Source organism: Chenopodium album, chromosome 5, assembly GCF_948465745.1.
Source record: "Chenopodium album chromosome 5, dcCheAlbu1.1, whole genome shotgun sequence".
Classification (NCBI taxonomy): Eukaryota; Viridiplantae; Streptophyta; class Magnoliopsida; order Caryophyllales; family Amaranthaceae; genus Chenopodium; species Chenopodium album.
In genome coordinates, this window is record NC_137838.1 from 20,207,006 (window position 1) to 20,220,291 (window position 13,286).

At 33.4% G+C, this 13,286-nt stretch overlaps 1 long non-coding RNA gene across 1 annotated transcript; it reads right to left on the reverse strand.

The window, feature by feature from the left end:
* Positions 1 to 499: 499 nt before the first annotated feature.
* LOC145630573 (uncharacterized) lies at positions 500 to 4,588 on the reverse strand. Its single transcript, XR_014112102.1, has 4 exons — positions 4,448 to 4,588; positions 2,886 to 3,122; positions 2,699 to 2,800; positions 500 to 832 (listed from the first exon to the last, which is right to left on the reverse strand). It is a non-coding gene; the product is annotated as an uncharacterized LOC145630573 (long non-coding RNA).
* Positions 4,589 to 13,286: the final 8,698 nt, after the last annotated feature.

The following is a 13,286-nucleotide window of genomic DNA, read 5'->3' on the forward strand; positions in this document are numbered from 1 at the left end:
TCGTAACTGGCATAACCCAACGCCAGTTACAAAAAGTCTATTTTCCAAGTAAAAAATCTAACTATTTGTAACTGGCATTAAGTTATATCAGTTACAATTAGGGTATTATTTGTAATTGGCATAACCCAACGCCAGTTACAAAAAGTCTATTTTCCAAGTAAGAAATCACACTATTTGTAACTGGCATCAAGTTACGTCGGTTACAATAAGGGTATTATTAGTAACTGGCAAATCATAACGCCGGTTACGAATATATATTTTGTTTGAAAAAAAAATAATACTATTAGTAACTAGCACTAGTTACGACAGTTACAAATAAATAATTTTTTTAAAAAAAAATATTTGATTCAAATACAAAAATGGTAGTATATCCTACCAAACGACCAATCATCAAATAGGCTATAACCTGTTACAATTCAACCAACAAAACACGTACTACGAATACTTCCATGTAACTTAAATTCACCCACGATAGACAATACAAACACTCTAAATAGTTCCACACAACTCGAATTATTCATCCACAACCATACAATACAAAAAAATAATTATACTTTAATTTCCAAAAAACAATTAAAACTTGAATTAAAAAAGCATTGATTTATAATTTAGAAATGTAATAACAATAACCAATAGGTTAAATAAAATTAAAGTAGATATATAAAAATGTGTTAATTTTTTTATTAATTAAGCTAAATGTGATTAATCATAACATCGATTAATAAGATAACTAGTCTTTCAACAAAAAATTAAGCCTAAAAAACTTAGGCCATTGTTCTCGAATCTCATCCAATTCTACATCGTTGTAGGCTGCAAGTCTTGCCAAATACTCCTGAAAAAAAAATTATACTTTATAAAAATAAAAATCAACCAAAACTCGTAATATATCTCATCACTAACCTCTTTCAAATTACCCTTGCAATCGCTATGGAAAGATAGTATCTCATACATATATCTCATCACATAATAAGCACATTCGGTAAGGTACCACCACATTGTTGTGCACACTAATTCAAATGAACATATATAGTACAATTATTTAATATATTAAAAAATACTTTCATTACTAATAGAACGAAAAAGCAAGAATTATACGCTTGCCTCCATTCTTATGTGTAGTAATTGTGGCTTACTCATTTTGAAAGCATTTCCTTTGAGGTGTGACCTATATACATTGTAAGGTCTAAAAAAATCATAAAAAGCATTAGATTAGACGAATGAAAAATAACTTTTAATCACTTGCATGAGTACGTAGTACTAGGAATGAAAAATTCCAATAGCATCTTGTCAAGCATATATTTCTGGTATGAGCAATATGCCCTCTTAAAAATTCCCTGAAATCTCCAACCTTGGTCCCTCTCATTATGGTTTTAGACAGGAAGAGCAGACAGTAATAAACACACACAAGTTAAGAGCATATATTTCTTCTGAGAATTATTATTAGACACTAAAGTGCAGGAGTACAACCATAAGGAGCTAACATCCGATACGACAAATAACAAATTTCGATCTGAAACCTACATAAAATGCCAAATCCAAACCTATGGACGTTTAATTAAATTGAAGGACAAAGGACTCTAACAACTTAATTAACACATTTTCGGATTGAAAACAGATCCAAACCTATGACCTAATGATTGGCTACTGTTTAATGATGAAAACAGATTACAAACCACAGAAATCAGATCAGTAAGTTCAAGTAGAATCATTCAACAAAATACCTTTCATCTATAAAGAAAAATCAAACAGCTATTTTATTTTATATTAACTCACAAATAAAATATTTACATTCAAGTTGGAGATTCAACCACAATCTAAATTCCAAAAGATTTAAGATCAATTCAATGCTTCAACTCTTATATTTCTGTAAGAAATTTTCTCCTCGCTTTTCAGTGTTACCACCCAAAAAAAAAAAAAAAAAAACGATGAATGCAAACTCAAAGAATAATTTTGAATAGTCATTAGGTTCATATCTTAAAACCTCACTTTTACTAAATTTAGTCCTCCAAATTTTACATAATCACCTCAAACATTAAGAAGCACATATATCTCACACAAATAATCCCTCATTGAAGTGACGACAGAAACAAATGAGCTTGCACTCTCCAGTTGTCAGCAGTTTAACACATAATCTTGCTATACATGAGGACTGACCAACAGTAAACATTAAGAAGCATTGACTTCCTTTTTATTTTTAGATTTTCCCTTCTCATACTATTTCCATGAAACAGCAAAAAATCTAGCAAGTAAATTAAAGTAATCTACTAAATAGTGCACATGCACTTAAGGCCATGCACTTTGTCCGCTGCACTTTGTGTAACTACCTAAGACATTAGGAAACAGATGCCTCTTCCATTCATTTTCAGTTCTGCATAATAACATATATTTATGGACAAACTTATGCATTGACACATAGGCCAGTCAAGTTTTCAAGAATGGAGAGATTACAATTTATTACAGATAATCATGGTAATTTAACTCAAGTCTCTAATCAATGTGGCTTTTTGTTTAGGGACGGAAGTAATTATATGTGTGTTTCTTTCCAGATGATGAAAAAAGCAAAATTGAATAATTCAAGATCAAATTTTCTATTTGTGATACACTTCAAAACTTCATAAAGTAACTTTCTAGTGAATTCTCCCCATAGCCACACCCCAGAAATAATCTCACAAGTCACAACAGTTGTCAAGAAAACTACCTCACTTGCAGCAGCCTTGAAACAGACATATATAACAGATGCCTCTACGCCTTCAGAAAATGCTGGTTTACTACCACCAATATTTCGTATTGCTTCATGAACCTAATCAAGACAACTTAAAAATCACATAATTTTCTAACTTTAATAGTAATAGCAAACATAACAATAATATATTGCTGATAATCACCTGAGATGATGCATATTTTAGGACTTACTGGACATGCGACCTTATTGCATTCAATGCTCGTGATTGTAATCAACATCAAAGAGAAGTAAATTTGAAGCCTGGGCTTAATCTTGATAGAAGAATTTCATTCTTAGTATCGTACACAAAAAGTATGAGTCATTACTACCTGGCTGGAGCTGTCGGAATTTGACCAAGTACACACTAGACTCTGCATATTGGGGATTGCTCTCAACGTACCTAAAATTCAGAATTCAAGCATAAAAATTTGATAAACTACAACATCCAAAAAACAGCAGCAAAGACCAGTAAGAAAAATACAGCACTCTTAGAAACATAGCTATGGGAGAGGCCTTTGTTTCAGCTCTGATTTCAGTTCTGATTTTTAGTTATGGACTTCAGATCTGAAATTCAGCTCTGAAATCAGTTCTGAATTTCAGCTCTGAAATCAGTTCTGAATTTTAGCTCTGAAATCAGTTCTGAATTTCAGCACTGAAATCAGTTCTGAATTTCAGCTCTGAATTTTAGCTCTAAAATTAGTTCTGAATTTTAGCTCAGAAATCAGTTCTAAATTGCAGCTCTCATTCCCTTTCCCCTTTATTAACCTTTTTGGGCTTTACTTAATCAAATATTATGGTATTGATGTTAAAGTGTGATAGTCTAAAACAGTGGCGTCGAAAGCAATATATCCTACTTTGTCGATAAATGTCAACATTTCTAGCTCTCAAAATTAGTTCTGATAAATGTCTGAGTTATGTCTCACTAAACTCTACCATATGCTCATTATCTTATTGGATATTTTATCTCACTATACTATACAAAGTAGTGTTTCAGACTTTGATTGCAAGCTTGGCCTTTATATTCTGTGAAGAACGAACAACAAAGCAAAAGGATGTAATTCAGCCACTTAATACACAAATTAGCATGACTATTAGACCGAGATAAAGTAACAAGCAGCTACAATTACAACACAACAACAACATCAGCTTGATGTACTCGGCTAGTTCAACATTGAAGCAATAACAATAACAATAACTTGCCAATAATAGCGTTCAACACAACAACAACCACAGCAGCGTTCAACATAGAAGCAATAACAACAACAAAGACAGCAGCATTCTCAATGTGACGGTTATTTCAATTAACTTGCACACACAAATTTACACACGCATCAAAGAGAAAAACAGCAGCTTGACATACTCGGCCAGTGTATCCCCCAATTACAACCTTTATCTATTAAACCTCAATCAAAATAAAATCACACCAGAAGACATAAATCCTTCCTTGAAACTAATATCAAATCAAATAAAGCTTGGGAAAATTGGGATACAAAGCATGGATCAGAGAACACAGCAACATCGTACCAGCACCAAAAATTCACCAAAACCTAATTTTGATTATATTTGTTCGAAATTATTCATCAAAACCTAATTTTCTTGGTTTTTAATAATCCAACTTCATTAAAAAATAATCAAGTAATTGAAAACAACAACATTCAATTCGAATTTACATGTAAACCCACTAATTCGAAAGTACAAGAACCCTAATTCAAAAGGAACACATACCTCAAAACCTTGATAAAAATCCACTAAAGCTGATCCCAAATTTGAACAAACCAAAACAACAATGAATGGAGTGTACAGTGATGCAGCGAAGGAGAGGGAGGAGTGGTGAAGGAGAAAGTGGAGCAGTGAAGGAGGAGCAATTCGTTATTGGAGCGAAAGTATGAGTCGTTTTTTTGCTTTCTGCGAATTTAACATTCATTAGATTCTTAATTTTTTTTTTAAAAACCTTTAATCAAAATTTTAATGAAAATTAAATAAAATAAAATTAATAGAAAGTAGAAAACAAGAAACTTAATATTTTTTGATTAAAAAAAAATATATATAAATAAATAAATATTGTTAGACTTATTATTTATAACCAGCGTTTGTAAGCTAGTTACAAACTTTTTGGTCAAATTTTCGTTGACTTATTATTTGTAACTGGTGTTTGTAAGCTAGTTACAAGTGTTTTGGTCAAATTTACTTTGACTTAATATTTGTAGCTGGCGTTTATAAGCTAGTTACAAATGCTTTGGTAAAATTTTCTTTGACTTAATATTTGTAACTGGCGTTTGTAAGCTAGTTACAAGCTTTTTAGTCAAAGTTTTTTTGACTTAATATTTGTAACTGACATTTATTTAGTCAGTTACTAATAAAACTTCAAATAATGATAAACTACATATTAGTAACTGACATTTACTACGTTGGTTACTAATGTCACGAAATTTGTAATTGGCATTATCTTAGTCGGTTACTATTGATGCTTTCGTAACTAGCATAATATACGCCAGTTACTAATAGGGCGTTACAAATAACATTTTTTCTACTAGTGAAATAAACTATTATTGGCAATCACTTGAAATTATAATCAAATTAACCCTAAACAAGATTATTAATTATCTTATTAACCGTGATTACAAGTACAAAATTCCCTTTAAACATGCATAAAAGCATGATCAAGCAATAAATAAATATCAAGCAACATAATAATAATCAAAATAATCAAAATCATAATAATAATCATCATAATAATAATTATAATCATAACAATCATAATTAAAAAATAATCATCATAACAATAATTATAACAATTACAATCATAAATCATAAAAATAATCATAATACACTAGTAGAAAAATACAAAAAGGCAACCCCCAAATGGCACCGGTTCAGACCAAACCGGTGCCAAAAACCGCCCTAAAAATGGGCGGGATTTTAGACCAAGAGTAATGGCACCGGTTCAGACCAAACCGGTGCCAAAAATACAAAGGGCACCGGTTTGAACCGGTGCCACTGAACCGGTCCAAGGTTTTTAGGAAAAACCGGAAAATTTAAACCCTAAAACCCTTATAAGCTTCGATCTCCTTATCTCTCCTCCTTCTCTCCGCCTCCATTCCCCCATTTCATCTCCTCTACTTCTCTCTCCTCCTTCTCTCTCCTCTCTCTCTCTTCGTTCTTCTTTCTTCTTTCATCTCCTTCGATCTCATCTCTCTATTCGTTCTTCTTTAATTAGTCTTTCAACTCCCTTCGATCTCCTCTCATATATATGCAGCAACCAAAGCTCGAGGACAGCCGATCTCCTCTCATTAGTGCAACAACAGCCGCCGCCACCACCACAATGTTCGAGCACCACCACCGGCATCAACATCAACAACAATTTCTTGGATTTTTTTTCAAGTTCTGGCTTTTTTTTTTCGATTTTAATAGTTTTTGTTTTCGATTCACCAATTTTGGTTTTATTTTCGATTCACCAATTTTGGTTTTTGATTTTGGTTTTGGTTTTTGATTTTGATTTTCGATTTTGGTTTTTATTTTGGATTTCGTTTTTAGGGTTTCGATTTTAATTTGCCTTTTATTTTGGATTTTGGTTTTTTTTCCTATTTGTTTTTCGTATTTGTTTTTTTTTTTTCCGATTTTGATTTTGTTTTTTTCGAATTTTTGGTTTCTTTTTTTCGATTTCAATTTTGGTTTTTTTTTGGTTTTTGATTTTGATTTTGGTTTTCGATTTTGGTTTTTATTTTGGATTTCATTTTTAGGGTTTAGATTTTAATTTTCCTTTTACTTTGGATTTTGGTTTTTTTTCCTATTTTTTTTTCGTATTTGTTTTTTTTTTTTTTTCGAATTTTTGGTTTCTTTTTTCGATTTCAATTTCGGTTTTTTTATTCGTTTTTGATAATTTTTTATATTTCAATTTCAATTTCTGTTTTATATTTTATATTTTATATTTTGATAATTTTGGTTTTTTTTTTCGTTTTTGATAATTTTTTATATTTCGATTTCAATTTCTGTTTTATATTTTATATTTTGATAATTTTGGTTTTTTTTTCGTTTTTGATAATTTTTCAATTTTTTGATAATTTTTATATATTCTTAAGCTTATTTATACCAATTGATTTTTTTTTTCTGTTTTAATTAGTGTGTACAGGTTATGCAAGAATATTGATATGTTCATGTTGTAATTTTTTTTATGATTTATAATGTAATTTTTATTTATTTATTTATAATGTTAGTTGTAATTGATCTATATTGTAATTTTGGATTTCATTATGTATTGTAAATTTTGGATTATATATATTGAAACCAATTCAATTTTTGTTGTGAATTGTTATTTTTTTTTCAGTTGATTTTATTGGTAAGTGAAAAAAAAACCAAAAATAAAAAAAAAATAAAAATAAAAATGGACATTTTTGGTACCGGTTAACCGGTGCCAAAAGAAGGATAAATATTATTTTTTTTAGTATTTTTGGCACCGGTTAACCGGTGCCAAAACCTGTTTATTGCACCGGTTTTGAACCGGTGCCAAATAGGGGGGTATTTGGCACCCCCCACATAGGCACGGGTTCAAACCGGTGCCTTAGGCCGGGTTTGAACCGGTGCCAAATGCGTTTTTTCACGTAGTGATAATGTTAAAGCATAATAATAGCAAGATCCTAGGCATGATACTAACAAGATTAATAACAAACTCTAGCATGTCACTAAACAATAAAAATCAAAGCTTTAACCCTAACATGATACTATTATGAATATTAGGAAGAGAATAAAAGGCATCGCAGGAATCATGATTGATATAAGCAAATAACCCTAAATATCATACTAAAGAAAGCATCCTAACATGATACTAGGAACATCCTAAACATGATACTAGGAATCAATAAAACATCCTAACATGATACTAGGAATCAAAATAGCAATCTAAGCATGATTTCTATATCATAAAATCAATAAATCAATTAAAACAATAATAATGTATGAGCAAACACTTACTTCGATGCCTCGTACCTCTTTCTAATAACAAAATACACACATTAGTAACTTCAAGGAAAATAATAATTAAAACAATTAAATCAAATAATTGAAATAGAGATTTGGGACCAAACCCTCAGAAATTAAAACCTTTCACGTATAGGGCGAAGGCAACTTTGAACTTGGCTAGGTGTGTCTAGTGCTAATGTATGAGGAATTGTGTTTGTAAAAAGCTAGGTTTAGAGAGAGGGAAATAATCAAGAATTTCTTGATGAGAGTTGGTGAAAATTGGTGAAAATTGCTGAATGAAAACGGAGTTTTTAATACGTTATTTATAGAGAAAATCAGCCAAAAAGATAAAATATCAAAACAGAGCACTTGGCGCACGTGAAACGAGGTTGGCGCCAACCATTGGCTATTGGCGCCAGGCACCAACACTAGCGCTAGGCGCCAAGCCTGATTCCAGGCGCCAGGTCTGTTTTTTGACGCATTTTCGAAAATCAGATAAGTTTGCCGTACTGGAGGATAAAATCATATATTTTCCTCAAAAATGCTATTTGATTTTAATTAAAACTTTGAAAAGTCAACAAAAGTCAATTTATCAATGCTAATTGAATTAGGAATATGAAAAGAACCTTCTAGAAGAATCTAGAAGACTAAAACCATTCCTAATTGCATTAGGAATGATAAATCATATTAGGCCCTCGCCTAGATCATTGGACAGCATATAAGGCTCAAACCGGGCCCAGTTTAGTAAATTGGACATTACTTCCTCAATATTCATCGGAATTGGGCTTATAATATATCGTTGGAAAGCTCTTTGCAAACCCCATCCAACTACACTAGTATTGGACCCATATCATGGACCAACCAAACTGGATTGGATGTTTTCTTAAAATAAGTTTTAAAAAACAAAGAGAAGAGAAAAGAAATTAAAACTATCCGCAACACTAAACTTTCCACACTTTCACTTCATTCGAGTATGATTCGACATGAAAGGCACTCATCACTGGGTTTGGTTTTGGGGAGACACAAATGGGTGTCTACAGAAGCCCCCACTTTGACCGAGTTTGGAGAAACGCAAGTTTCAAAAACGAAAGTCAAAGTATCGATAGGGATGGAGAATGATTCAGAACGTTCTACGATCCTAAATCACTCTTGTAACGCCGATACCTGCAAAACTAGCGCTAGCTAAACAGATAAAAGAGTTAAGAAACGCGTATCTTGCACCATGGAGCACATGTCTCTGAAAGTAACCGATTGTTTTGATGACCTCCTGCAAGCTAGAGAATGCCATCCCTCTTGAAAACCGCTACGCCTGTAACTGCTTCCAAATTTGGAAGATTGCTTTGCCTGAAACAATCCTCTTCCGCTTTGATAATATTCCACATCCAAGGGAATTCCATCGAAGATTGCTTCTCTTGAAACAATCCTCATCCGCATTGATAATACTCCACGTCCAAGGGAATACTATCAAATATTATTTCTCTTGAAATCACCTTCAGTTGCTTTTTGACAACTTTCCACAATCTATGGAACGTCATCTTGCTGCTTGTTTTGACGATCTTCCGTAATCTAGGGAACGCCGTCGATCAATGTTGCTACATCTCGAGCCTTTTCTTGAATCATAGTGACAACCTTTCCAATCATAGCAAAAGTCGTCGAAGACCGCCTCATCATGAACCGCTCTTCTCATATCTTGGTGACAACCTCCACAATCTCAGCGAACGCCGTCAAAGACCGCCCATCTCATGCTATCTTCTCAAATCTTGAGTGACAACCTCCACAATCTTAGCGAATGCCGTCGAAGACCGCCCATCCCGTACTATCTTCTCAAATCTTTTCTCAAATCTTAGTGACAACCTCCACAATCTTAGCGAATGCCGTCGAAAATAACTTTACTTGAAGTCATCCTCAGTTGTTGCGATAATATTCCGAAGAAAATTACCGAAGACCAACACTTTTCGATCTTTAAAGCTCGATTGAACTTTGCTTCCGCTAAAACCAGTGTGTCGGTGTCTCCGTGATGAGCCAATTATTAGGCGCTTTAAGCTAAGTGAGACGATCTTTCGTCAGGTCGACCACTTATTTGCAGTTGTAATCAAATCGACTACTGAATCATGTCAAATTGCTTATAGGGGCTAACTGGCGTACCAAGGAAGCCGAAATTGCTGTTCTGAGAGGCTTCGAGCTCTGTCGCTGCTGAGATATCTTTGAAGTCAGGAATTGGAGTAGGGTATTCCCCATTCTGCTGCACCTGTATTTATTTTTGACTATAGAACTTTGCCAATCTCTTTAATTATCTTAGGGTTGACCTAATGTTTAGCATTGCTTGACTCATCGACTTGACACGACTCAAGGTATAAACTTGACTCGATATGATTGACTCGAGGTTGACTCGACTCAAACTGTTTGACACATGTGTTAGACTAAAATCAAGGTGATATGACACAACGTGACTCAATGTGTACATGGCTCGTGTGTGCATCGTAATGTGATCGTGCGACTCGAAAATGCAAAAAAGCAAAAATTTTCCGTCATTTTTGTGGAGGGTACTGACTTTCTCCCGGAAAAAGAAAGACGCGAAAAAAGAATCGAAGTTTTGAGGGTGCATATTGAATGAGCTTAGTTAAATGTTGTTTGATACTATTTCTCAAGGTGCAAGGATTAATCCATCCTAGTCTATCTCAACTGTTGACTCAATGAAAGTATTAGGGTAACTTAGGCACGGAGGCTAAGCACTTCGTACTTCGTGATGCAATGATGATTATGATTGATGAGTGATGTTGATATGACAAGGCACGCTTCAGCGTTATGTTAAGATTCCATGACAAAGGGTTCTAAGGGAAGGTGTATTTGGTCATGTATCTGTGCAGTGTGTGATAGTGACACTAAGGTTAGGCCAGAAGGGCTAAGTGTGTGGAAATATATTATTTGTTAAAAGAGTCAAATGGTGGTGACTCTTAGGCTAGGTAAGCTAATGATGTAGGGATTAAGCCCCCAAGTCTAGCTCTAAATGAATAGGGATGAGCATAGGAGATCCCTGGATATGATCATGGTGTGTGAATGTGAATATGAATGCATGTTTATTACGGCTGCACCTCGATGTGAGGTTGCCTACGTATCCGTCAGGAATCAGGCCGAACGTAGCTCTAGTCGAACCTCGCACAAGTGTGTATACCTCAAAAAGGTCTTTTTAAGGGTTGTAACGTGGTTAGGCTAAAGGTTTGAAGAAGAAGGGGATAAAGGTTCAAGACCCTAGATAAGCCCCCAAGGTGTGCAACCTCGCTTTTGAATCTTTATATTTTCATGCTTGAGGTTCTACTCTTTTTTAGCTCTCTTTTATCTTTTGCTTTAGCATCTATTTTATTTTTATAAGAATGGGAAATCCCGATCATGCGGTCTATCACTCACTTGGCATTCATGTTTCTCAGGCACGGTACCGAGCACTCGATAAGAGACGCAATCTGAGACGTGTTCTTATCGAAGATATTTTCATATCAAAGACATTGGAACACTTGCCATTTTGTACACTTTATTTATTTATTTTTGCTTATTTTTGCTATTTTAATTTTTTGAATTCACTCAAGATTTTTTTTTTTAGAATTTCATAAGTTACACACCATCCCATCCCAAGGTTAGGTAGATGTAGGTTGAAAAAAGAAAGGTCTACGTTAGACGAGGCTCAAAGTGGCTTATGAAGAAAGGATTGTATATTTGAAGGGTGAAAGGTAATATGATGTGGCTACAAGGGGTGCCTCAAATCATTGGTATACCTTGTGCTTAATTTGACATGGATTTTTTTTTTTTTAATATTTAATGCAATATAATGAAATGATCATATATAAGGAAATAAATGCTCATTTTTATTAAAAGAAAATATATAATGATCCTACAAAATAAATCTAAGGAGAATAAAAAGGTGCCTATGCTAGACTTATTGGGGAAAGGGTAAATAAAAAAAAAATAGAAAAAAGAGGTCACGAAATCTTGTCGTTGAAGCTCGCCTCTTGTCTTGTGTTGTTTCCTTTATCATCACTCGCTCTTCTTGTTAACTGGAGGCATGGGAAGCTTGTTATTATCAATCAAATGTTGGATAGTGTAGATACTCATTTGTGTCTCCCCAAAACCAAACCCAGTGATGAGTACCTTTCACGTCGAATCATAATCGAATAAAACGAAAGTGTGGAAAGTCTAGTGTTGCGGAAAGTTTTTAATTCTTTTCTCTTCTCTCTGTTTTTGAAAAATTATTTTAAGAAAATAGCCAATCCAGTTTGGCTGGTCCATGATATTGGTCCAATAGTAGTGTAGTTGGATGGGGCTTGCAAAGACCTTTCCAACGATATATTATAAGCCCAATTCCGATGAATATTGAGGAAGTTATGGCCAATTTACTAAACTGGGCCCGGTTTAAGCTTTATGTACGGCCCAATGATCTTGGGGAGGGCCTAATATGGTTTATCATTCCTAATGCAATTAGGAATGATTTTAGTCTTCTAGAATCTTCTAGAAAGTTCTTTTCATTCCTAATTCAATTAGCATTGATAAATTGACTTTTGTTTACTTTTCATAGTTTTAATTAAAATCAAATAGCATTTTCGAAGAAATTATCTTATTTTATCCTCCAGTACGGTAAACTTATCGGATTTTCGAAAACGCGTTGGTATCAGGCTTGGCGCCTAACCCCAGCCCTTGGCGACTGGAACCAGGCCTGGCGAGCACCTGGCGCTAGTGTTGGTGCCTGGCGCCAGCTAGCCAGGGTTGGCGCCAGCTCTGTTTTCTGAGCGTCAGACTCTGTTTTGTTTAATTTATCTTTTTGGCTGATTTTCTTTATATATATCGTATTAAAAACTCCGTTTCCATTCACCATTCATCATCAATTCTCATCTACATTCATTCATTCATCACCTATTCTCTCTAATCATCATCCAATTCTCCTCATTCACAAGATCAACAATTAGTTTTAATTAGAATTCTTTAATTCATTCATCTCTTTCTTTCTTTCTTTTAAAAACTTTGTTTTTCATACAAAATTCCGCATTCGCAAGATCTGGAAACACCTAGCCATATTCGAAGTTGCCTTCGCCTTAGACGTGAAAGGTTTAATTTCTGAGGGTTTGGTCCCAATCTCTCTTTCAATTATTTAATTTAATTGTTTGATTTATTATTTTCCTTGAAGTTACTAACGTGTGTATTTTGTTATTAGAAAGAGATACGAGGCATCAAAGTAAGTACTTTAATTGATTTATTGATGTTATGATGTAGAAATCATGTTTAAATTGTTATTATGATATTCCTAGTATCATGTTTAGGGTAACTTTAATATCAAATATTCTTATTATGATTGTTACGATGCTTCCTATGTTCTTCCTAATATTTATTCATGTTAGTATCATGTTAGGGTTAGAGATTTGATTTTTAATGCTTAATGACATGCTAGGGTTTGTTATTAATCTTGTTAGTATCATGCCTAGGATCTTGCTTTTGTTATGCTTTAACATGAATATTATTATTAACTATGATTGCTATGATTATGATATTCGTTATTGTTCATGATTATTTTAATTATAATTTGTTATAATTATTGTTCATGATTATTATTATGATTATTATTGTT